The sequence below is a fragment of the Pseudochaenichthys georgianus genome, chromosome 15, assembly GCF_902827115.2.
Source record: "Pseudochaenichthys georgianus chromosome 15, fPseGeo1.2, whole genome shotgun sequence".
In the NCBI taxonomy this organism is placed as follows: domain Eukaryota; kingdom Metazoa; phylum Chordata; class Actinopteri; order Perciformes; family Channichthyidae; genus Pseudochaenichthys; species Pseudochaenichthys georgianus.
In genome coordinates, this window is record NC_047517.1 from 21751252 (window position 1) to 21777432 (window position 26181).

At 45.0% G+C, this 26181-nt stretch overlaps 1 protein-coding gene across 1 annotated transcript in view; it reads left to right on the top strand.

The window, feature by feature from the left end:
- eys (eyes shut homolog) overlaps positions 1-26181 on the top strand; it is a 275597-nt gene that overhangs the window by 22246 nt on the left and 227170 nt on the right.

A 26181-nucleotide genomic window follows, 5' to 3' on the forward strand; every position in this document is an offset into this window, starting at 1 on the left:
ATGCCGTGTGTAAATCGAAGAGATAATACATTTTACAGCATATAGACTGAATGTTAGGAAATGCATGTGTCTGTAATAAGAAGATGAATCCACAAGGATGTCAGCTACAATCCTGTGGAAGCCATCAGGGAAGCAGCATGACGAGACCCAAGGCAGGACGGCAGAGTAGTGTTAATTTCGTCAGCTATTTTTTTATTTAGTTTTAGTCTTAGTCCTGTATTACATTTTCTTTTTCGTTTTAGTCATATTTAGTCACCTTCATCCTGTTTTTATTTAGTCAAGTTTTAGTCGACTAAAAGTCTGAGCATTTTAGTCTTATTTTAGTCTACTAAAACAGTAAACATTTTAGTCAAGATTTAGTCGATTAAAAGTCTGAGCATTTTAGTCTTATTTTAGTCAAAGAAAACAAATTATTTTAGTCTACTTTTTGTCAATGAAAACTGTTGAGTCTTTTTTAGTCATCAGATTATATAGAACATTTCAGTCAAACTAGTCTAGCCAAAACCAATAATTTGTCATTTTAGTCGAACGTATTTCACAATAAGATTATATCTTGTCCTTATTTGATGAAAAACACAGGTTGATTAGAAAGCAGCTTTGCAGGTTTGTGGTGTTTTTACCAGCTGTGTTATGGCCACATTGCTTCCCTTCTGATAAAACAATGCATTCGCTTTTTTTCTCCGCCTCATTGTAGCGAAAAAGGGCCCAAATATCACGTTGTTTCTTTCTCCCAAGCAGTGGTGGCTTTAGACTTTTTCGTTGTCAGTCATTTTGACGGACAGGATCGTAACATTTCCGTCATAATCCATTATTGTCGGTCGAGTGCACAATTTATCAATCACTCGCGCTGACGGGACGGGGGGGGTAATTCGGTTAACGCGAGTGCGACCACTGCTCCCAAGCCCTCAAGCCCTGTTGTTACCATTTTCTTTTCTGTTAAATACGGTTAGTTAGACCATGAGTTAGACCATGAGTTAGACCCGAGTCTTCCTGACAGTTCATATTTTGCCGCTGCCCGGTGTAATTCAAATGTACCGCCGCGCGCAGCACAGACACACACAGCTGCTGCCCAGCGCAGCACCGGAAATGTAACTGCTGGGAGAAAAACTGACTATCAGAGATGTAACGTTATCTTTGATAATATTTCGTCTCCTCATTTTTCGTCAACGAAAGTAAAGAGATATTTTGGCATAGTTTTTATTTAGTAAACTACATTTTCGTCTCGTCACTTTTCGTCAACGATATTGCATGATGATTTCGTTACAGTTATTGTTTACTGCCGTCGGTGCCGTCTCGTCATTATCTCGTTTTCGTCATGGAAAAAAAGGTCGTTGACGAACATATTTCGTCATAGTTTTAGTCAACGAAATTAACACTACCGCAGAGACAGGTTCAGCCACGACCCGAAGTCCACGACTTAATCCAGAACTCAGGATAGAGGATCCAAGACACAGGACTACAGCAAGAGGATCAGCCTCGACGCCGGATCCCGGCGTAGATATAGATACAAAACAAGAAAAAGGATTTGGCTGGGTTAATCGGAACAAGAGAATACACAGACACAGACAGAGAGGGAAAAGGTCATTGGATAAAAGTTATTCTTGATAACACTCTAGAAAGATCTCATGAACTTCCCCACTCAATATATCAAGACCTGAGCAGTTCTATTAGATATAGGATAAGAAACAGAGAGAGGGAGCACAACAACCTATCTCTTCGTCAGATGCACTCCCCCGCTTATCTAAGCGACTCTGTTCCCCTTTACCCTCTACAAGGCCATACACCACTTTATGACAAGTTCCGCCCGCTGTGAAGCTTTCCTTGTTTCCATAGTAACAACAACTTCCTGTCAACAGCGTAAACTCGCCTTCAAAATAAAAGCATGTCCATACAAAATGGGAAGCCAAGCCAAATCAGGTCAGAGAGCCTAGGTATAAATGGCACGGCTCGCCACTGGGAGGAAGGGATAATAATAGAGGTTGGATTGCTTTGATAACATTTTCTGTCCCTTGATTTTCATACATTTCTGGCCTGGTTGCGTTTTCACAGTTAACGTTACTCCCACTGTTCTGCTACCTGGGGATATCTAATGTAAGCTATATTGTTGAGTTACCTTTAAGCAAAATGCTCTCTCTGTCTTTGTCTCTCACAATGAAAGCTTACTGTGAAAGGAACATCATGACCATTAGGCATATCAAATTGTAAAGTGAACCTGAGGCTTAAATTAAACCAATTGAATCGCTGATGGTGTCATTATACTACCATCATTACATCGTGCAATCAACATTAACGTCATAATGATAAGTTAAAGCAATACGTTTTCTATTCCAAAAAGACTATTCTAACATGATCAAATAAAATGTAATGCATATTTAAAATAATTGTGTATATTGGCAAGATCATGGGGTGACTGAACCACACATCACTTTATAACCTTGCGAGTTGTTTTGACAACAGCGAACTGCCATTCATGATCAAGTACTCATTTATATATCAATGTTACAGTAGACCTGACTTCCTTGACAGCTGCATGTTGTGACTCGAGTCGACAGTTATGTTAGGTCAAGTTATGTTTTTTACTCTAGTCTTGTGTTTTGATCTTGTCACTTCCTGTTTTTATTTTGAAAGTAATCCTTCCCTCTCATTCCAGATCCCACATTTCCTGCCTTTGTGTGTTTCCCACCCTTGGGATTGCTTGGCCCTGCCCTGATAGTTTTCACCTGTGCCCATCCTCCTCACCTATAAATAGCCCTTGTGTTTCTTTGTCCCATGTCAGTTCGTTATGTTTCATGTCGTGAGAACCTTGGCCTTTTGACTCCTGAAACTTTACTTTGAGAAATATACCTTTTGTCAAGTGAGTTTTGAAGTACGACTTAGTTTTTGTTATTTAAATACTTTCTATTTTTGGAAAGTACGACTTAGGTTTTGTTATTAAACAACATTCTATTTTTGGACAACTGTCTCTGAGTCGTGCTTTTGGGTCCTGTGTCCTGTGTCTCCACAGACCAACCAAATCTCCTGTGATGCGCAAGCACAAACTTTAATTCACATGCTCACAGCATGAAACACAACAACCTGAGATGAAGGAAGTACTGTAAAGTAACTAAAAGTAACACAAATAAATGTAGTGGAGTAAAAATACCAGGTTAACCTTAAAGAAAGCCCTCAGGATTATAAAAGACCCCCATCACCCCAGCCACAAACTGTTCTGTCTGCTGCCGTCTGGCAGGCGTTACCGCAGCATCCGGACTAAAACCACCAGACTCAGGGACAGTTTCATCCCACAGGCCATAAGACTATTAAACACCTGAACTTTGAAACAACATCCATAACATTCATCTGGCTGCTACTTAGAAATTATTTATCCAATATATCATATTCCAATCACTTGTATATCTCTTATTGCCAGTGCTTGAATTGGAATAAAAAAGGTGCCAGTACTCTAAATCAGCAACTGTTTCAAGTCAATTTATTTATACAGCCCAAAAACAAGAATTTGGCTCAAAGTCATAGTATATCTTATAATGCTGGTGGGTTTGTCTCTTTACTGTATATTTTAGAAAGGCTCACTGTACTTAAACAAAATGACTCAGGGTGCATCTGAGATTAGAGGGGGTGCAGGGGTAAAGTGCTATTTTTATAAATGGGGAGTGGATCTAACACAAGATTTTTTTTTAAATATTGAAGTTAAAAGCATCAATCTGGTGCACTTTGAGAGCACAATTAAGAGATCTATGATACATCTCTCAACATCCATATGAAACAGAACTGTAAATAGATTTTCTATTTCTTTATTTTACAAATCACTCCCCTTTTAAATTCTATTCTTGTTTTACTGTCATATAGTGTTTCATTTTAGTGAGTTACTCAGATGAGTACCAGGAGACAGCGTTTGGTACTCTGGTAAAATTGTGGTGAAGGCATCTGTGTTAGATGTATTTGAACCGAAATGTCTACAGGCATAGCAGAAGATGGCATCTTTTTTACAGGAAATTCCAGCCAATCTCTGTTTTTAAACCATGAGCTGCTAAATGAGCACCTTACCCCAATGTACAGGCGAGTTGGGAACTTGTTTAAATATACCTGGGGGCAGGCTCTGTTTTTCCGAGGTCCTCTGGCACTTGCGGGCCGCAGAGGGGTGGTGGTGTTTGGGGCGACGAAGACGGCTGCTCCGGCGGCGAGGCGGGCAAAGCGGCGGCACCTCATGACGCATCTACTGAGTACCGCCGTACCGGCACTGTGCCGGTACTCAGTAAGAAGTAACGGTAGCAGATGGGTAAAAATCAGAAGTCCTGGTTTGCGTACCGGTGAGTACCGGCCCAATTCAAGCACTGCTTATTGCACTATTTCACTATTTTACTATTTTTCTTTTTGTATTTACTTGCACTATTTTTTCTGGGGGTACACACTAGGGATCGACCGATATGGCTTTTTCAAGGCCGATACCGATACCAATTATTAGTAATCAAGGAGACCGATAACCGATATTTGGAACCGATATACATTTGCAGTAAAATCAGAAAATCTTGGTGTCAAAATGTAGAATAACACAAACTCCAACACAACTCAACACAACTTCTTTGAAATGCATTTAAGCATAGCCTATATTATGTTTAATGAACTTTTAAACATCTTACAACTGGTTTCCTCTCTGTGCCCTTTTCTTTAGTGCAGCCATCTGCTATGAGTTAGAGAGAGACAAGAAGTGGGGCTGCATGCTGACATGCTTAACTAACAATAATGCTTAATTTATTATATCAAACCAATGCCTGTCTGTCTAGCATAAAATCCCAATAAGCTGCTAGCAACTGCAAAACACTAGTGCTAACTAATGTTTTGCAAACTATTAAAAGTGAGGCTATTACAGTAGACCTAACGTTAGACTAGTAGCCTCACTTCTAATATTTTGCTAAACATTTGCTAAATACATTAGCTAATGAGCTTCACATATCAACCTGAAAAACTGCGAGGCTTCACTCGCAGCCCCTGCCCCCCCTCCGCACCGCAGTTCCGCTGCGAGACGCTGCACGCTGACTGACTTCCCGCGTACCTGTGTGACTGGGAAGCTGATAGAATTGGATCAATAGATCGTGCTGTTTTTGCAACTTCAGCATAGGGGATTGGGATGTTTATTGAACTTCGGCTTTCAACTGATTTACCTTCGAAACACATGAATATCTCTGCCGCTCAGTGCTGCTCTGTGTCTGCGTTCTTCGCACCTGCCTGTAATCTGAGAAGGTCCCGCCTCTCTGGCTGGCTCCCGCCCGGAAAATCTTCAGTGTTGATTGACACTTCAGTAATAGCCTATCAGATAGCGCTGTGGGCGGGACATTGTTCGTGTACAGAGAGTGGTGACTGCAGACAGAGAAACGGCCGCATCAGAGCCAAAGTGTTATCGGCAATTTTATAAAAAAAAGGCCGATACCGATAATCGGTCAAGTGAGGAATATCGGCCCCGATAATCGGCCTGGCCGATAATCGGTCGACCCCTAGTAGACACGTTCGAGTCCTGTTTTGGACAGTGTGACGTCGATGGGTTTCATTCCATTTCATAGTGCTGTTTGACGCTCAGCGTAAACTTTGCACACTGCCACTCCAACATCCAATCACAGAGCGTGGGGACTAATCACAGGGTTTGTTAAGCAAAGCACATGGTGTAGTCCTAAACAATAGCTGAGGATTCTGGGTAGTGTAGTGTTTTCTGCCATCCTAAACTCCGAAAAAATATTTGTTTCTCCGAATCGAAGGGGAAAAATACAAAAGCATTGTACACATATGAAACCAATCAATGTTGTGTAATTAACAAGGATAATCTGGTGTTTTTCAGTTGATGAGTAGTGCAGATATCACTGTAAAATGAATCGACAGTAAGGAGAATACTTACTTCCGGGTGTAAAATTCTCCATTATCCAATGATAATGGACGCTGTTAGTAATTCTAGAACCCTGAAGGCAGGAGAGACTGAAAAGAGTCAAGGGAAGCTTATAAAAGTTAACAGCATTTAATTACACAAAAGATGCGGTGGTGTACAAATGGAATTTGCGAGTGGCGGCTCTCCCCCCATGCGTCCGGTCAGCCCAGGTCAGGGGGTAGAAGAGATCAATTCCTGGCTTGCTCTTCCTGTTGTCATCTGAGGTCTTCTCCTATTGGCCGGCGTCGTTGGGGGCGGGTCCAATGCAATTCCTGCCTTTTTCTGTTGCTAAATGACATCATTCTGGTATCTGTGGTTATTTAAACATTCCCTGATAAACGTTATTCAGCGTCAATAAATTAGTGTTAAAGCCAGTGTGTTTAGTGTACAACATCACATGTCATTTCACCTTCGATTTACGGTTTGAAAACATAGCATTTCGCCACATGCTAATGCTAACCGGAAGTGAAGAATTTTCAGAATAAAAGTGTTAAGTTAAGTGAACTTCAGTTTTTTTCAGAATAAAACTGATTTAAATTAAATAGTGTATTTAATTCAAATTACGCCATATCAACATTGATTTTAATTTCTAACAACGCTCACATTGCCTTTAACTGCACTGTAATATAATAATATATTTAATTTATATAGCGCTTCTCATCTGCCAAGACAAATCTCGAAGTGCTTCACAACAAGGCATACTGTTTGAGAGATTAAACAAATAATTGTAATAATAATAAGAAATCAAAAAATCAAAAATCAAAAATAAAATAGAGTACAAAAATAAAAGTCGGAGATAGCGATACAAATGGCAGTACTCCAGGTGTACCATGCTCAAAGTTTATTGGAAGGCCTGCCGAAAGAAGAGGGTCTTAAGGCCGGTATTGAAGACCTCGGTGGAAGGGGCAGATCTCAGCTGATCTGGGAGGGAGTTCCAGAGGCGCGGGGCGAATGAGCAGAAGGCTCGGTCTCCCATTGTTCGGAGACGTGTGCGGGGGATGTAAAGAAGAGGAGCGTGGCTGGAGCGGAGAGAGCGGGTAGATGTCTGGGTATGAATGAGGTCACAGAGGTATTTTGGGCTTTGTCCATTCAGGGCTCTGTACGTGAGGAGCAGAACCTTGAACTGGATCCTGTAGTGGACTGGGAGCCAGTGTAGTTGTGCAAGTATGGGGGTTATGTGTGCGGACCTTTTTGTATCGGTGAGAACTCTGGCTGTGCTGTTCTGGACAGGTTGCAAGCGGTTGATGGATTTGGCTGGGAGACCGGAGAAGAGTGCATTGCAATAGTCTAGTCTTGAGAAGACGAGTGCATGAACCAGTTTTTTGATGTTATCAGTTGAGAGTGAGGGCTTCAGTCGGGAAATGTTTTTCAGGTGAAAGAAGGAGGTCTTGGTGATATGTTTGATGTGGGCTTGGAAAGACAGAGTGGGGTCAAACCTTACACCGAGGTTGGTGACAACGGAGGAGAGAGGAATGAGCTGACCATCAAGGGAGGGGCTAATGTTGGCGGCCTTGGCAAGCTGGTCGGTGGTGCCTATTAGGATTGCCCCCGTCTTGCTGCTGTTGAGCTGAAGGTAGTTGGTGGTCATCCAGGAGCGGATGTCTTCCAGGCAGGTGTTTAGTGTTTGGATAGTGGTGGTATTGGGTTGTGTTTTGATGTAGACCTGAGTGTCGTCGGCATAGCAGTGGAAGTTGATGTTATGTTGTCTGATGATATGACCCAGAGGTAATAGATAGATTAAAAACAGGATCGGCCCCAGCACTGAGCCCTGTGGGACCCCGCAGGTCATTGCGGTGTCGTCAGACCTGGAACCCCCCAGAGACACGTGGTACTTCCGGTTGGTGAGGTAGCTTGAGAACCACTTCAGAGCCGTGTCCGTCACCCTGGTGTAGGTCTCGAGGCGGTGGAGGAGGATGGTATGGTCCACTGTGTCGAAAGCCGCACTCAGGTCAAGAAGGACCAGGATGCTGGGTGACCCAGAGTCGGCTGCCATCAGTAGGTCGTTGGCTACTTTTATTAGGGCTGTTTCTGTACTGTGTGCAGGGCGGAAACCTGATTGGAAGGTCTCATACATGTCATTGTCAGACAGATGAGACTGGAGCTGTACGGCCACGACCTTCTCAAGTACTTTGGCAAGGAACGGGAGGTTGGAGATAGGTCTGTAGTTGGAGAGGAGTTCTCGGTCGATATTTGTTTTTTTTAAAAGTGGGGTGACAACTGCTGTTTTGAAATGGACAGGCACCTCACCAGTCTGTAGTGACTTGTTGATGAGTGTTGTCAGGAAATTAACCAGGGTTGGCGAACAGGCTTTTAGCAGCGGGGTGGGTATGGGGTCGAGGGAGCAGCTGGTAGGCTTTGATTTGCCTATGATGGCTAGCAGTGCAGATGACGTCACCTCGTTGAAGCTGCAGAGGGTGATTCCGTTGATGAAGGGAGAGCAGGTGGGTGGGGTCCGAGCTACTGTTGAGGCTGTAATGGTTGCTCTGATATCTGCGATCTTGTTTTTAAAGAAAGCAGAGAAGTCATTGCAGAGTTCTGGAGAGGCAGCTGGGGGGCCTGTGTTGGTGGAGTTGAGAAGGCGGTTGATAGTGGAGAATAAGGTTCTAGGATTGCTTTTGCCGTTGTCTATTATTGACGAGTAGTATGCAGAGCGGGCGTTTTTTAGAGTAGTAGCATAGGCACTTTGGTGTTCTCTGAAGGCCAGTAGGTGGACGGCGAGAGCCTGCTTCCTCCATAGTCTCTCCAGCTGTCGACCGCAGGTTTTCATGCGGCGTAGGGCGTCCGTGAACCAGAAAGAGGACCGTTGGAAAGTGGCTTTCCTCTTTTTTTCCGGAGCCAGGATGTTGAGCGTGGTGGTCATGGTGTCGTTGTAGAGCTCAATCATGTCGTCGGGGCAAAGCGAACGGAGGTCAGTTGAAAGGTTTGCGGTTATGGTTTTGAGAAAAAGTGGAGTGTCCAAATTATTGATGTTTCGGTACTTCATGACTCTCTCAGTGGGGGGTGGCTGGTTGGAGGATGGGATTGTCAGCGTTAGGGAGATAGCCTTATGGTCAGACACTCCAAGATCAGAGATGTTTAGGTCTGATGCAGGTATGTTTCCGGTGATGATGAGGTCAAGTGTGTGACCATGATTGTGGGTGGACCCATGTACATGTTGTGTCAGATTTAGTGAGTGGAGGTAGGACAGGAAGTCGGCAGCCATGGAGCATTTGGGGGAGTCCACGTGTATATTAAAATCGCCAAGTATCACAATGTTGGAGAGAGTGGGACATTGGAGGACGGTAGACTAGTACAACTAGTATAACTGTCAGGGATTTGGGTGGAAAACATTTAAAAGCAAGGCACTCAAAGGACTGAGTATGGGGAATAGTCAGTGGTTGGAGAATAATAGTTTTTTTGTGCAGAACAGCAATGCCGCCACCGTTACCATGGGCACGGGCTTTTTCAATGTAGTTGTATCCAGGAGGGGATGCTTCATTTAGGTGGAAGAAAACTCCCTCTTTATGCTAGGTTTCAGTTAAAAATATCAAGTCTGAGCCATTGTCGTCGATAAAATCATGCATCAGAGCAGATTTCTTAGAGAGAGACTGTGTATTAAAAAGTACAATGTGTACAGGGGTTGTAGAGGCAGAGGCTACCACATGTTTTTGAAGAGGATGGAGTAAACGATCGTTTATGGACGATTGTCCACGGCGCGAAGCAGATGGTGACATTGCACTACAAGTCCCATGAGCGGCAGCGTTCCGATGACGCACCCGAGATGCGCCAGTGCGTCCCTCAGTCACAAGCGATGGGATGCAGCCGGTGCTCCCATAGTACACAAACTTTCGCCGTGAGCTTCTGTGGATGTAACGCGGGCGAGATATGAAATCATGTCCTTTTTTGGCCACAGAATGTCCAGGAAATTCATGACAGTTGTAGGTGAGGGGTTTCAAGGATATGTTGTGTTTTATTTCCATGCCAATGAAGACCAGGCGGCCCAGCCGGGGAGCCGGGTGCGGGCTAGCTGGCTAGCTGGCTAAGAAGCAGCGGACCAGGCAGAGGCTATTCAACCCGGGACAGCGAGGCTGGACTGTCCGGGAAGTCCCCAGGAGATGCTTGGTGGAGGCAGGGGAATCCAACAGTGTCTCAGAGGTTGAAGAACTGGACAGAAAATCCACGGAGGCGATAACCGTAGGTGGCTAGCTACAGCGTAGCGGGTATGGAGACTTCAGCCACAGGTTTAAAAAAAATAAAAAATAAATAAAGGGCTAAAAACAACGAAGCTAAACGAGACAAAGTGTTAAAACACAGTTTTAAGAGAGTACAGAAAAGAGAATAGAACTAAATTAAGGCTACAAATAAGTTAAAACGCAGACGGAGAAGCGGCGAACAGAGCAACGCCAGGCGTCCTCTCTCCTCTGTAAGCCTTTACTGTTAAATTACGGCGAATGTTCAACATTAACATACTGTTTTTATGTAATACAGCTCTTAACTGTTATTTGCAAAGCATTGTGGGATTGTCAATTGCAATTAACAGCACATTGACCGTGAACTCTATGTTAAGGTTAAATAAAGGTAAACTACAGTATTTTTTGGAAATCGGGAACCGGAGCCAATACGCCTGCAACTCAGAGGCACGCTTCTCATCAACATCAACCCTCTGGAGTCCTGGGGCTAATTTGGCCATTTTCACATACGTGATATGTAACCTCATCATGTAACCTGACAGTTATTTATTTAATTTTGACACACTATATCAAATCAAATCAAGTTGTATATAGCACATTTATAAACGATTTTTGGTTGAGCCAAAGTGCTGTACATATAATAAAAATAGCCTACAGTAGAGACACTTTACAGCAAATACAACAGCACAGATTGTTCAGAATATCAGTATGAGAAAAACGACACCCTCTATCCTTAGACCCTCACATCGTACAAGGAAAAACTTCCAGAGAAAAACCCACAGTTTAAAGGGGAAAAAATGGGAGAAACCTCAGGGAGAGCAACAGAGGAGGGATCCCTCTCCCAGGACGGACAGACGTGCAATAGATGCCGTGTGTAAATCGAAGAGATAATACATTTTCCAGAATATAGACCGAATGTTAGGAAATGCATGTGTCTGTAATAAGAAGATGAATCCACGAGGATGTCAGCTACAATCCTGTGGAAGCCATCAGGGAAGCAGCATGGCGAGACCCAAGGCAGGACCGCAGAGACAGGTTCAGCCACGACCCGAACGTCCACGACTTAATCCAGAACTCAGGATAGAGGATCCAAGACACAGGACTACAGCAAGAGGATCAGCCTCGACTCCGGATCCCGGCGTAGATATAGATACAAAAAAAGAAAAATATTTGGCTGGGTTAATCGGAACAAGAGAATACACAGACACAGACAGAGAGGGAAAAGGTCATTGGATAAAAGTTATTCTTGATAACCCTCTAGAAAGATCTCATGAACTTCCCCACTCAATCTATCAAGACCCGAGCAGTTCTATTAGAAGTCCAAGGTAAAGGCACAGGCCGGCACATACCGCTCATGGAATCCCTCACCATATGAACTCTGACCCCTCAAGTGTACAAGTGAAGAGACACCATGTGTCAGCTCCTTTTTAGAATAGTATTTCTTCTCTTCTCTGAGAAAAAAGGGTATGAAAAGAATAGCCAGAAACAGAGGAAGAGAGAGACAACGTGACTACATAAATGCACTCTCCTAAATATCAAACGAGTAAGAGGTGAAGAAACACAAAGCCAGAAATTGAAATGAAAAGACACCATCATGCTTCCCCTTAGAATAGGGTGGAAATTATGAAGACCCAAATTATGAAGAGGGGACATGGGATACTAGTGAAGAGGGACAACAGTGAAAAGGCCCAACGTATCCAACGTACTAGCACTCTCCAAAGAGACAGAAAGTCAAAGTATACACCGAGAGGCACAACGTGACTACGTAAATGCACTCTCCTGTATAAATTAGTTCAAGGGAAAGGGGGTGAAAAACTAAACTAATCAAAAGAAGGAAGTAGAGAGGCCTAAATGCCCTCTCCTAGATTCAGTTAAAGGAAAGAACTGGGGAACAAACAACTACAGGAGGAAAGGCCCAACGAGTCAACGTCAACACACTCTCCTAGAATAGTTCAAGGTAAACGGGGTAGGAAGACTATAGTAAGAAATAGAACTGAAAAGGCGTCCAATAACGCTTTCCCTCTAGTCCAGGGTGAAAATGTCAGATAAGAAACAGAGATAGAGAGCACAACAACCTATCTCTTCGTCAGATGCACTCCCCCGCCTGGATAAGCGACTCTGTGCCCCATCCCCCTCTACCGGACCTTAGTTCGGCAGAGGGAGAGGGGAGAGACCAACCCCAAGGGGGGGTTTAGGGTTTTAAAAGAAAACCCTGCAGAGATCCAAAAATGGATGAAGAAGTAATTACAAAACGGTTTATAAAACCAAGAGGTTATTCCTCATATTTCTAAAATGTTCTAATCTAATTCAGGGTTATACCAACTCAGCTCCAAGTAACCAGACATAGCAACCAGTCAGTCCAGTCAGAACCTTCTCTAAGGTCTCCCCGCCCCCAACCTACTAATCATAAGAAACCCCATAAAACCCCAATAATATTAATAACATTTAATAATATTAAAAATATTATCAATTCTGTGGATAACTAAATAAATAAATAATTAAACAAAAGCCAGAGTGAAAAAGTGAGTTTTAAGTGTTGATTTAAAAACCCCCAGGGTCTGGGCCGACCTCACATGGAGGGGCAAAGTATTCCAGAGCCTAGGGCCAGCCGCTACGAAAGCTCGATGCCCTCGGGTTTTACGCCTGGTCTTAGGCACTATCAACAGCAGCTGATCAGCCGACCTTAAGGCTCTGCCTGGGGTGTAGTGATGGAGGAGTTCGGCTATATAGGCAGGAGCCAGCCCATTTAGGGCTTTGAAAACAAATAAAAGGAGTTTAAAATGTATTCTGAACCCAACTGGAAGCGAGTGCAATGAAGCTTGAATTGGGGTGATATGGTCACGCTTTTTATGGCCAGTGAGAAGACGTGCAGCTGCATTCTGAACTAGCTGGAGGCGTCTAATTGAGGACTGATCCATACACACATACAGAGCATTGCAGTAATCCAGTCTCGAGGTAACAAAGGCGTTAATAACCCTTTCTAGTTTTTTAAAAGATAAAAACGACTTTGTCTTAGCAAATAGTCGTATTTTGAAGAAGCAGGTCTTGACTACAGTGCTAACCTGCTTATCAAATTTAAAGGCGCTGTTGAAGGTCACTCCAAGGTTCATGACAGAGGGGAGGCTATTTTTATTGAGGGAGCCCAGAATATCAACCGGGGAGACTGTTGGTTGGGGTCCAAAAAAGATGACCTCGGTCTTGCTCTCATTGAGGGTAAGGAAGTTTTGGCTCAGCCAGAATTTAATCTCTATTAAGCAGTCCTTCAACTGCTGTAGTGAGTTGGCATTTTGATTGAGAGGCAGATAAATCTGTACATCATCAGCCTAACAATGGAAGGGGATATTATGTTTTGTGAGAATTGAACCTAGGGGCAGTATATACAATAGGAAAAGGATGGGGCCCAGAATCGAGCCTTGGGGAACCCCACAGGTAAGAGGGGCTTTGGCAGAGGAGAAGGCACCTAGCTGCACTGAGAAGCTACGGTCCGTCAGGTAAGACCTAAACCATGCAAGAGCAGAGCCTGTAATACCTGCGGACTGTTCAAGCCGTGAAAACACGATACTATGATCCACAGTGTCAAAGGCAGCAGTTAAGTCTAACAGCACCAAGACAGCTGGGCTGCCTGAATCGGCGGCTAAGAGCAGATCATTAAAAACTCTTAAAAGGGCTGTTTCAGTACTATGTATAGGTTTAAAGCCAGACTGACATTTTTCGTGGATGCCATGCATGGTTAAAAACGACTGCAGCTGGCCTAGACTACTCGCTCCAAGGCTTTAGATAAAAAGGGTAGCTGGGAGATGGGCCTGAAATTTGCGAGAATGGAGGGATCGAGAATTTTCTTTTTAAGTAGTGGCTTAACCACGGCATGTTTGAAGGCAGCTGGGACACATCCTGAGCTAAGATACGTGTTTACAAGCAATAAAACACTTGCTCCAACTGATTCAAAAACATCTCTAAGGAAGCGAGAGGGAATGCTGTCTAAGATACAGTTTGTCGGCCGCAGGTGCTTGACTACTTCCGAAAGAGAAGAGAGGGATACAGGCTCAAAATGGTAGAGGACAGCAGGGCACAGAAAGGGAGCAGGATCTGGGGTAGCACTAGTATAGGCTAGCCTTAGAGCAGATACTTTTTCGATACAAATTTTAAGAAATGTATCGCAGAGACTAGTTGATGGCACAATTGGAGAAGCATCACAAGGATTAATGATCGAATTGAGGACATTAAAAATAACTCGAGGTTTATGGCTGTTTTTGGAGATTAATAGAGAAATATACTCTGTTTTGGCTACTTTAACTGCTGTCTGATAATCAGAAAGGCAAGCACGAAGAATTTCTAAGGAGACATGAAGTTTATCCTTTTTCCATTTTCTCTCTGCATGCCTACAAGCGCGCCTAAAAGCGCGAGTACAATCATTGAGCCACGGCTCTGAGAGAACTTTGTTGCGTCTAAGCGTAAAAGGAGCAACGGAATCCAGTATTAGTGTGCATTTCGAATCAAACAAAGAGATAAGCTCAACGCGCTAAAAGCACAGTTCACCTCTAATTTACAAATCGGATAAGTATTAAAAGCATCTGCAAACTGTGAGGCAGTCAAGGGGTTAATTGAACGCAGACAACGCGCAGGAGCATGTGATTCGACTCCTACAGAAGGGATCGAGGTTGTAAACAGAACCGGTAAATGGTCTGAGATACGCGTTCTTGCACAGATTTCATCCACAAAGATAGACAATCCAAACGATAATACTAAGTCTAAGGTGTGTCCTTTATCATGTGTTGGGCCAGCCACAGACTGAATGAGACCGAAAGAGTCGAGGAGGTTTAAAAAATCCCTAACCAGAGGTTTAGACTCGCAGCACACATGGACATTAAAGTCTCCGCAGATCAAAACACGATCATATTTCACCATGATCCCGGACAGAAAGTCATAAAAGTCAGTTATAAAATCATTATTCTACTTTGGCGGACGATACACGACTGCGCAGAGTATAGGCGAGGCTAGGTTCAATTCAAAAAGCTGCAACTCAAAGCTAGCATAGCTAGTTACTGGGTGAAGCAAACGGCATTGGAGATTAGCTCTAAACACTGAAGCTATACCCCCACCGTGGTACGGGGGGAGCTGAAGAAAGTAAAGTCGGGAGGAAGAAGTTCAGAAAACGGTACATACTCGCCGGTGTGGACCCAGGTCTCCGTCAGGAACATTAAATCCAGATCATGAGAGGTGAAGAAGTCGTTTAACAGGAACGTCTTGTTTGCTATTGACCTAGAATTTAGCAAAGCCATGCAGAGTTTTCTCTCCGGGCTGGTCGAAGGTGTAGTGCGTCTCAGCTGACGAAGATGTGCGTGTTGAACGCCGCGCGGACCGGGAGCAGTCAGTCGGGCAGGAGGAGCTGCCAGTGGGCCCAGCAGAGGCCGCAGCTCCGGAAAAACAGGGCGAATCCACCAAACCCTCGGATGGCGTGCAGCGGGAGGGCCATGACATCTGATGCGTGGATAAGTCACGGAAGAAGCCGTCAGGTGTGCTTTTTGATGGACGAGCGCGCCACCACGCTTTCCCCGTCGCCTAAAGCGCTTTCGGTGAGGCAGGATGTAGGGCAACCGGCGCAGGTAGGTGGGAATATCTGACAGTAGAGCAGCAGTATAAACTCCAGTGAGGGTCTTAGGTGGAGGAGAGCTTGGCGATCATAGACAAGCAGAGCAGGGACATTCTGACAAACATAAAACAAAAACAGGATAGCTAAAGGTAGAGAGCTGAGGGAGCGGCATGCCGACACAGGTGCCATCTTGAAATCCTTCTCACGTGACAAGATACATCGTGCTTGATGTCAATCAAGCACGAGATCTATTCAAACTGAAAACACCTATACCACTATTCTTTCACATACACATACGGGTATTGGGCCGAGGGTGACACCGTACTTCCGGTATCCGTCGTTTTACGCGAGGTGCAAGCAGCCGTACACCGTCTAGGTGCTGCTAAGCTTCCTGTACTGAATATCATAGTCTATTGCCTTAATCAATATCTAGTCAACTCTAAAATACCACATCATATGCAATGGCATGATAATATTATTGTGACAAGTGGGGTATTCACCTGGAGTGGAGTGCACCAGCTGGGCATAAGCTGGGCGTAACTCTACGTCCGACGTAGAACCGAAGGTTAAGACCAAACTAAAGTTATGACTAGTGCACCACTTAGACTTAAGCCCTGTATGTGTTGCGCCCGGGTTTAACTTTTCCACCTAGTATGGAGCAGGCGTAAAGCGGAAAGACAGACTAGTATCCATAGTAACGTAAAACAGGCAAGAAGGATATTAACGATGGCAGGGCGTCTTGTTTACATGTTTAACAATGAAAGGGCATTAAGAAGAGAAAGAGTCGTCCGTGATTGAACAAACCCACTGGACATCTATTCAGACAGTGAACTGATAAAGAGGTTTCGGCAGACAAGCCCTTTTTGATTTAATCGAGGAGATCTCCCCTCAACTCCAGCACGGATCAGATCGAAACGCTGTGCTCTCCCCAACCTTGCAGGTGCTGATTGCACTCAGATTCTACACGAACGGGGCCTTTCAAAAATACTGTGGGAGACAAGTTCTCATTCATAACACTCCGTTCGATGTCTCACTATGGGATGCGCCTCATCGCGGAGCAAACAGAAGTATCAATCTCATTACGCCAATCCTGATTGGCTGGTGATCTTGACGTCAGCGTCAGGGAATTCACCCCCTATAAGTAGCTTGCGCCACAACGTATGCGTCATTCAAACACCTCTTCTCGCTTCAGAGCACATCTCTATAGTAGCCGGACAAGCTTCACTGTCCACAGACTGAACCCAAATACCCATTTCGGTCGACGGGCGCTCGCCGGCTACTCCTTCTGCTTTGCAGGAAGATGGTAGTACTAACGCTGTTAGTATTTAAAATCGACCTCGCCCTTCTCTTACCCGACAAAGTAAGGTCGGTCCGATTTTTCAAGCTAGCAGCACACCTGTTGCTAGCTCGCTCCCTCTCTACCGACACCACGGTAGCGAGGAAGTTTTTTCTTTTCTCTTCTCCACGGAGGAAGAAAGGATTAAAGGAGCATACTGCCACACCAGTCAGTATTCTCTGGGAATAAAAGACCCACACCGTCCTTTTCTCCGGATTAAGGACAAGGTGGTAATATATTTTCTCCCATCCCACCTGTCGAGAGCGGGCCCTCTCCACGCCACGAGGCGAACAAGATGGACGCCCCTCTCCCTCACACCAGAGGAGTCAGGGACTCGGTGGCTCGACTCTGCGGCTGCGGGTTGAAGATCTCGGGCACAGACACACACCAGGTCTGTTCGTCCTGCCTCGGGCTGGAACACGCCCGAGGCGCTATCGACAACCCCGGCTCATGCGGACATTGTGTCCGCTTCACCATTAAGAGCCTCCGCCGACGGTTAGCACGACAAGCTAGCCTGTCGGAACAGGACCCCCCAATGTCCACGGACCCGCCGGCCGGAAGTCAAGACACGGGGGCCTCCACCACAGAGAGTGAACCCCTCTCCGTGTCGGTCTGGGGCTCATTATCTGCGATGGCCACAGAACCAGAATCCCTCGCCCTGGCAGGCCGGGACCCGGTGACGACAAGACACGCGGGAACAGATTCCCGCGCTTTACCAAGCTGGGGCTCCCGGTTAGACCTCACCATGGTCTCACCCGCGGAGGATGTCCTCGAGCTGGACTACGAGGAGGACGCCCTGGCGTTCCTCCTGTCCGAGTTGGATGAACAAGAAGAGGACACCTTCATGTCATCGGCTCGAGCGAGGGCTGCTCTCCCGGGCGATAGCACACCAGCTTCGCCCGGTCTGAGCATGGACCTGCAGGCCGTGTGCAAACGCGCTGCGGCCAGACTCAACGTCCCGTGGCCTGACATGGCCAAGGAGACCTCCAGGTCCCGCTACGAGGGAAAACATCTTCCCCAAGCAGCGGGCAACTCCTTCCGGTCTTCCCGGAGATGTTGGATGAGGTGTCGGTCTCGCCCTTCAGCAACAAGGTCCCAATCCAGGGTGCCTCCTCCCTAGACTGCGACGGAATGGAGAAGCTCGGCCTGCTCCGCATTCCGCCCATGGAACCGCTGGTAGCGGCCCACCTCCTACCGAAGGTGGGCCCGTCACCGAGCAGGAACCCCACGCTGCCAGCAAAGTCGGACCGCTTTCAGTCTACAATGACTGAAAAGTCCTACAAAGCTGCAGCATTGTCCGCCAGGGCCCTGAATGTGTCCTCGCTGCTAACCGCTTACCAAGTGGAGCTCTGCGAGGACCTGTCGGGTAACCCGGGGGCAGCCACTCTGGACGAGATGGCAGCGGTCACGGACATTTGCCTTCGTGTCCAACGCTGCGCCGTTCAGGCCACGGGCAAGGTAATGGGGATCATGGTGGTGCAGGAAAGAGCGAGATGGCTCAACCTCACCAACCTCCCTGACCAGGAAAAGGAGGATGTGCTGGATATGCCCATCGTTCCCGAGGGAATTTTCGGCTCCGCTCTCGTCTCCATGCAAAGGAGGTGTGAGACGAAGAAGAAGGAGGACGAAGCATTCCACCTCTGCCTCCCTCGAAGGGTCCAGCCGCTGTCTTCGCAGCAGCAGTCCTTCACCCAAGCTGCCTCGAACTCTGCTCGGTTTAAAGCACCGGACAAGCAGAGGTCACAGCCCACCCCGAGTCCCCAGCCCAGGCTGGAGACAAGGGCAAGCTGGCCTAGAAAATCTCCGGTTCCGGCTGCAGCTCAGGCTCAGCCAACCCAGAATTTTGGCCAGCAGTCGAGGAAGAAGAAGCGAGCGGCGTGACAGCCCCTCCTTCTCCCCTCTGTGACAGAGCTGGAAGTTCATTCCCCCGGCTCTGAATGTGTTCCCGCCGCCTCGAGAGATGCCTAAACACCATCCTCAAGTCCGCACAAACACATGTCAGACGTTGATTGATTTTTTTGTTATAAAACATTTGCCGCTGACGCATCCAGGTTTCAGGCCGAGGGCGCAGCAAAAAAAAGAAAGAAAAGAAAATCAATAAAACCAATAAACAGCCCGTCAATTGTTCCCCTTCTGAGAGCAGCTACGGCATCTCTCAAAAGGCGGATTACTGACGGGTCTGTGAAGGCAGTGCCGGCTGGGGCTTTAAGGGCACCACCGTCACGCGCATGCGCAGTGCCGGCTGGGGTCGTGAAGGCACCACCGTCACGCGCATGCGCAGTGCCGGCTGGGGCTGTGAAGGCACCACCGTCACACGCATGCGCAGTGCCGGCTGGAGCCGTAAGCGTGACATCTCAGCTGGCTCTAAGGAGCATACAGCAGGAGATACTCAAGACATCTGCCTGGGCTTCTCAAAACAGTCACACACTATCTGTTTTCACAAGCCCGGAGAGAGTCAACCCATATTCTGGAGAGAGAGGTTCTCTCTCTCCTAGAAAGGAGGGTTTTATCTATAATACCCGCCGAGCAGAGTCAGATTACGCAGACAAATGTCCTCGTAAAGCACCTGCTCAACATGGGTCTCATAATAAAACTAAACCCCGCGCGCCACGGCGTGGGGAGAGTATTGGTTATTATGTAATGCGTAGTGGCACTACACCCGACTTTTCTAGTACGGGACGCGCCTACGGGTGCTGTCCTTTCACGGAAGGTGGTCACCACGGACGCATGTCAGACAGGCTGATAGGGTATTTACGAAGGTCGCCCGGTGAGGGGTCACTGGAGCAGAGACCTCCAACGGGCGCACGTAAATCACCCGGATCTTTTAGTGGTGTTCCCCACCCTAAAACGCTTCCTGCCTTCTCTCAGAGGACACCATGTCCTAGTGAGGACAGACAACACGATATCGTGTATGAACCGCCAAGGGAGGTTGCATTGTCTCCAGTCACACACACTGGCACACAAACTGATCCCTTGGAGCGGCAGACGTCTCCTCTCTCTGAGAGCGACACATGTACCGGGAGTGATGCACCTCGGGACAGAACTACTGTCCAGAGGTGCACCACTCTATGCAGACTGGACTCCACTGTGAGTCCGCTGTGGGTGCGTTACGGCAGAGCCGCGTTAAATCTGTTCGCATAAAGAAAAAATGCTCAATGACAGCTGTTCTCTTTAATGCACGATTTAAACGCACCGCGCTCACGCACGTTTGGCCTCCGGTCCTTCTGTACGCGTTCCCACCCCTGGCTCTGATACCCCCAACTCTGGCCAGAGTGAGAGAACAACGCCACACACTGATCCTAATAGCTCCACACTGGCCTGCAATGTACTGGCTGGCGGAGATATATCAGCTGCTGTGCGGGCAGCCGTGGCAGCTCCCGCTACGCAGGGACATACTGTCTCAGGCGGGGGGGACGATTTTTCACCCACACCCAGAGCGCGGGGCACTATGGGCCTGGCCCGTGAGTGGTATAACCTGAATACAGTGGGACTCCCTCAGAAGGTGATAAACACTATTCAGAGTGCAAGAGCTTCCTCCACCAGGTCTCTCTATGACTGTAAGTGGAGGGTGTTTGAGGAGTGGTGCCTTAAAAAAGGACACATCTCTTTTCAATGTCCTGTCGGGGTGATTCTATCATTTCTACAGGACCTGATTGATAAACACAGAGCTTTCTCTACGATCAAAGTGTACCTGGCTGCTATTGCTGCATGCCATGTGGGCTTTGAGGGAAAGACATCCTTTGGTCTGCCGTTTTATGAAAGGGGCTCGCAGGCTCCTCCCTGTTTCCAGGTCACTGGTGCCCTTATGGGACTTGGCAGTGATTTTAGATGGACTCACTCAACCTCCATTTGAACCCCTGGAAGAAGCTGACATGAAACACCTGTCACTGAAGACAGTGTTGTTACTGGCTCTGGCATCTGCCAAGCGAGTCAGTGACATGCATGCACTCTCTGTACATCCTTCATGCACTCAGTTTGCCCCGGGGCAAACGAGAGTGTTGTTGAAGACCAACCCTGCCTTTGTACCTAAGGTGGTTGGCTCATGTACCCCCATTGACATTGAGGCATTTCCTCCGCCGCTGGTTTCCTCTGAGGAACAGCGGCCGAATTTGCTGTGTCCAGTTTGTGCTTTACGCACCTACAGTATATGGACAGGTCAAAAGAGTTTCGATGCAATGACCAACTCTTTGTATCCTGGGCTAACCCTCATAAGGGCAAGCCCGTTACCAGGCAACGGCTCTCCCACTGGATTGTGGAAGCGATTGCTCTGACTTATACGAGTCAGGGTTTGCAGGCACCAACGGGCCTGCGTGCTCATTCTACTCGTGGACAGGCTACATCCTGGGCTTTGTTCAAGGGTGTTTCCATCCAAGGCATTTGTGCAGCAGCGAGCTGGTCCTCACCGCTCACTTTTGTCCGCTTTTACAGGCTAGATGTCTCTGTTCCAAGTGTGGCCCGCGCAGTGCTGGGCCCCGTGTTGAGACAGGGTTCTACCTGTTAAGTTCTGGTTGTTTTGGTGATTTTCGAGATAAGCATGTCTAGCAATACGGGAGTTTCAATATCACATAGTGAGACATCGAACGGAGTGTTATGAATGAGAACTATAGGTTACTTACGTAACCCCAGTGTTCGGAGTAACATGAAATGAGATGTCTCACCAGACGGCCCTTCTTGCTATGGTGAAGCGAGAAAAGGTGCTTATTTTGAATGACGCTGCGACCTAGCGCAAGCTACTTAACCCTTTGGAGTCCAGGGCTAATTTGGCCGTTTTTCTCATACATTTGATTTGTCTTACTAAACCCCATTAAGAAATGTTTGGCATGTCAGTGTTTGGTATCTTTTTTTTAAGGACAACCTCACCTATATAACCTGATAGTTATTTCTCTCATTTTGAGATACTATATGAACATTTTGGACCCAAAATCACAAAAAAACGTAAAAACAGATTTTGAAAATGATATTATTTTTCATATAGGTAACACAAACATACACAACGAAACCATTTGAATGCTGGAAATATATACATGGGATGTCACTATGATAATGTGAAAGTTTAATTTAGGTAGCATGAACCTATATACATATGTTATGAACAAATAACAGGTGTATCCATAGACTTTTTTCCCTCATTTCTCAAGTTCTGTCAACAGTGACACATTAGGCACAACAAAACATTTAAAAGCTTAAATAATGTACATGTGATTTCATTCTGATATGGCAAAAGTGTTATTATAAATATAATACAAATATATATATATATACACATTATGTACAAAAATCTGTTTTTTCTGTCTTTATCTGTGCCACTCTTCAAAGCAGTTTCTGTCAACTACGACACAGAGGGCAACATCACAGGCTCCTCCTCCTCCTCCATGTCAAAAAACAAGCTTATAGCTTGACTCACGTTCAGAGTTCTCTTCATTATAGTTGAATCTTCAAAACTCTAAATCTATCTAACTATATCTAAATTCTCAATGTTTGTCTGTCACTTTACCTCAATCGCAGTCTCCCGCCGCCTGTCTTCGTATATCTTCGTCTCTCTCCATTTCCCCCCGTCTCTCTTCGGTTCCCGCTGCCCCTCTTCGTCTCTTTTCGTCTCGCTTCGTATCACTCCGTTTACCTGATTACCTCACCCCCTCCCTGGTAAATACATCCTGTTGAGCAGAATCTACAGTTTCCAGTATTTTCCGTTTCGTAAAATGATAAAATACGGCGAAGATATTAAAATATGTGCTTCCATTATTCATACTTTTGAAATAGTAGTATTAACTTTATATCATCGTATCTCCGTGTTTATTGGGTCTTTTTGCATGAAACAAAGACTGGCATATCGTTCCAAGCCACACTCTAAAAACGAATTCAGGCGACCTTTCACCTCCACTTCACCTTCATGGTTACAAGATAAAAATGTGAGTTAATTGATTTAGATAAACATTTTAAGTTGCAAACATTAATTTATAAGTTGTGTTGACGTAATAATGTTGGTAATTACATCAACTTAATATTGAGTGTAATTTGAACTCTGATTTCTGCGTTAATTTACTTAAAACAAAATTCAAGTTGTAGTAAGTAATGCAATTGGCTTGATAACTTAATTGTTCTCCACCTTGAGTTAAGGATTTCAAGTCCACTCCCACTTAACGTGCCTGGACAAGTTCCCACAGTTAAGACAAATAGAAATATACAAAGGACATTTTAAGGTGAGTGTCATCTTTTGTCATTCAAATACAGTAGATAACATTGTAGTTGCACTGTATAGGCAAATTGCTGTTTGACCAAAATTAGCAGCCTTTGAACTGTGAATAGTTCTGTGAGAGGATACAAAGTAGTAGAGGCTACTGTGAGAGTAAAAATACTTTGGTTGCTATTGTGATATCGCTTTTTATTAAAAAATGAATCTACAGTAGAAGCAGATCAAGGACATGCTTCTTGAGGTAGGATCGTTATTTAGAGTTGTCATTGAAATGCAAGTTGTTGGCAGTTCAGAATATATGAATTTAGGTAATTTCTCTTTTTTTCCTTTTTCAAAAATAGCACAATACAATTGAAGTACGCAGAGAACTATAGCCATCCGCTGCCTTGTCGTGTACCTTGGAGAAAAGGAAGAGGACCTTTTCAAGGAGTTTAGCGGCGTAATTAAAGATCTTGAAATAAAATAAAATCCACGGGCACAGTGGACACAGGACAAAAGCACTGCTCTCTGTCAGTTACATTTTGAAGCATATTGCACTTTTGGCCACACCCGAATCAATAATATCTTAGCAACGTTCAGCATGGATAGGTGTTGACAATGGCATGGGAAAAGGATTGTGTAACATTTGAAAAGTGGCTTCTGCTCTTCACTTAACCAGTTCAAGTATTGTATGGAACCTGCAAAAAAGATGAGAAGATGCACTAAAACTTGCACGGTTGTGATTGACAAAATCTGTTCACATGCATGTAAACACTAGGCAAAGGACTCAAAAGCACCTCTGTGTGTCTTCAGGACCACATTGCCATGACGACACACACATGCAGACTCAATAGGTGAAAACAACACCAGCGTTGCAAGTTTAGCAGCTGGTAATAATGGCTCTGAATTAGCTAAGAGTGACAGTTTAAAAAGAATGCAATTACCTAATTCATTATCTCTGATGCGCTAACCTATTATTTAATGTGCTTCAAAATGACATGAATATCGCCTTCATCAGTGACCGGTCCACCCCAGGATCTGACCATACGATGGCAACCATCGTGGTGGAGGGAAACAAATGAATGAGGGAGCATTCTGCGTTGAATGTGTTCATACTGTTTGAAATAATGACTGTCGGCAGTGCAAACATCTTTGTTACATCTTTTGTGAAATTGATGTATGTGATCTGCAGACTGGTGGCCATTGAGAGTTTGTTTCTGTAGTTTTACAAAAACTTTACAGATTTGACATATTTGGCACTGGTTTTAAATATGCAAAGGCCTCTAACTTCGTTGTGATGGCAGAATGTATTTGCTGTGTCCCCATGTCCCATGGTAATATGGCTAATGTGTTTATTTATTATTTGTGGGGCAATTTAAATTTGTGTAATTTATCTTTTATTTCAAGATTGAAATGAAGCTCAGCGCAAGTTCTTTCAGGAAGACTGGGTGTGTATACATTCACTCCGCCGCTGCATATAATCAGCTCATCACAGGCGTTCTCTTTAACCTATTACATTTCACCTCATTCTCAGCAGCCAATCAACGTGCTGCAGCCAAACTATAAAATGGTTCTCCTCTCTCCTGCAGTCAGCTGTGATTTCAGGTGTTCAGGCACCTTATCATATGGCATGTGTCAATACATGTTCAAACAAAATGAAGTCTCTCCTGATTGAAACATCATGTGTTGAAATAAACAACTGCAATTCAAAATAAAAAGTGAATTGCCTAATACTTTTGTTGTGTAATTAATTTTCTTTAAAGGCAAAAACATGAAAAAGCTAAGAAAACTATTGAATACAATATATTTGGAGCAACTTAATTTATAAATGGTTGTCAACTTAAAAACGTGTGTTCACAATGAGGGTAATTAAGTACATACAACTTAAAATTCCTTTTAAATAATGTGGTAAAACAAGTTGGAACAACTTAATTTTTGGAGTAATCAACTTAAAAACTTGTGTTTATGCTACCAATTATTAAGTAAGTGGTAATTAAAAACACCTCTGATTGTAGAGGAAAAGCCTTCTCTCCTAACTCAAATAACTTAGTTGCTTTAAAGGTGGGGTAGGTAAGTTTGAGAAACCGGCTCGAGATCGCTAGAATTTGAAAATACACAACCGGAGAAAATCTGCCACTTCCTTATAGAGCCCCTCCTCCAACACACACGAACGCGCACATGACCAATGAGGGCACGAGATAAGTGTGTGCCCCGATGGAAGGCTGACAGGCAGGTAGGCCATCGGCTAAAAGGATTGGTTGTACTTTTTACAGTATTACGGCTTCTACAGATGACATTTTGTTATGGATTTTTTGTCAAAGCACTTACGATATTTATTGCTATCGGGATGTTAAGAGCATTCCATGGAATATAACAAAAAGTGTATCTCGAGCCGGTTTCTGAAACTTACCTACCCCACCTTTAAGACAATTTCATTACAAGTTGTCTTAACTCAATAAACATCGATGCAAACTGTTGCGTTGATTTTCTTTGTTGAGCCAAGGCATTTGTTTTTAGAGTGCAGTACTTTCGACAGAAATACACATATACATCCTGTTAAGCAGGATCTACAGTTTCCAGTATTTTCCGATTCGTAAAATGATCAAATACGGCGAAGATATACTTTTGAAACGTATTAACTTTATATCATCGTATCTCCGTGTTTACTGGGTCTTTTTGCATGAAACAAAGACTGGGATATAGTTTCAATTTTGGCAATTTTGTCCGGACTGTTGTTTTTATGCGGCACCGGCTTGAACAGGTCATGTGATCTGATCACGCCGGCGTGACGGTCGACTCCAAAGGGTTAATGGGTGGATTCCCTGACGTAGACGTCAAGATCACCAGCCAATCAGGATTGGCATAATGAGATTGATACTTCTGTTTGCATACGCGTTGAGGCGCATCCCATAGTGAGACATCTCACTTCATGTTAATCTTAGAACTGGGGTTATGTAAGTAACCAATAGTTTTGTTCTACGACTTTAAATACATCAGCAGTGA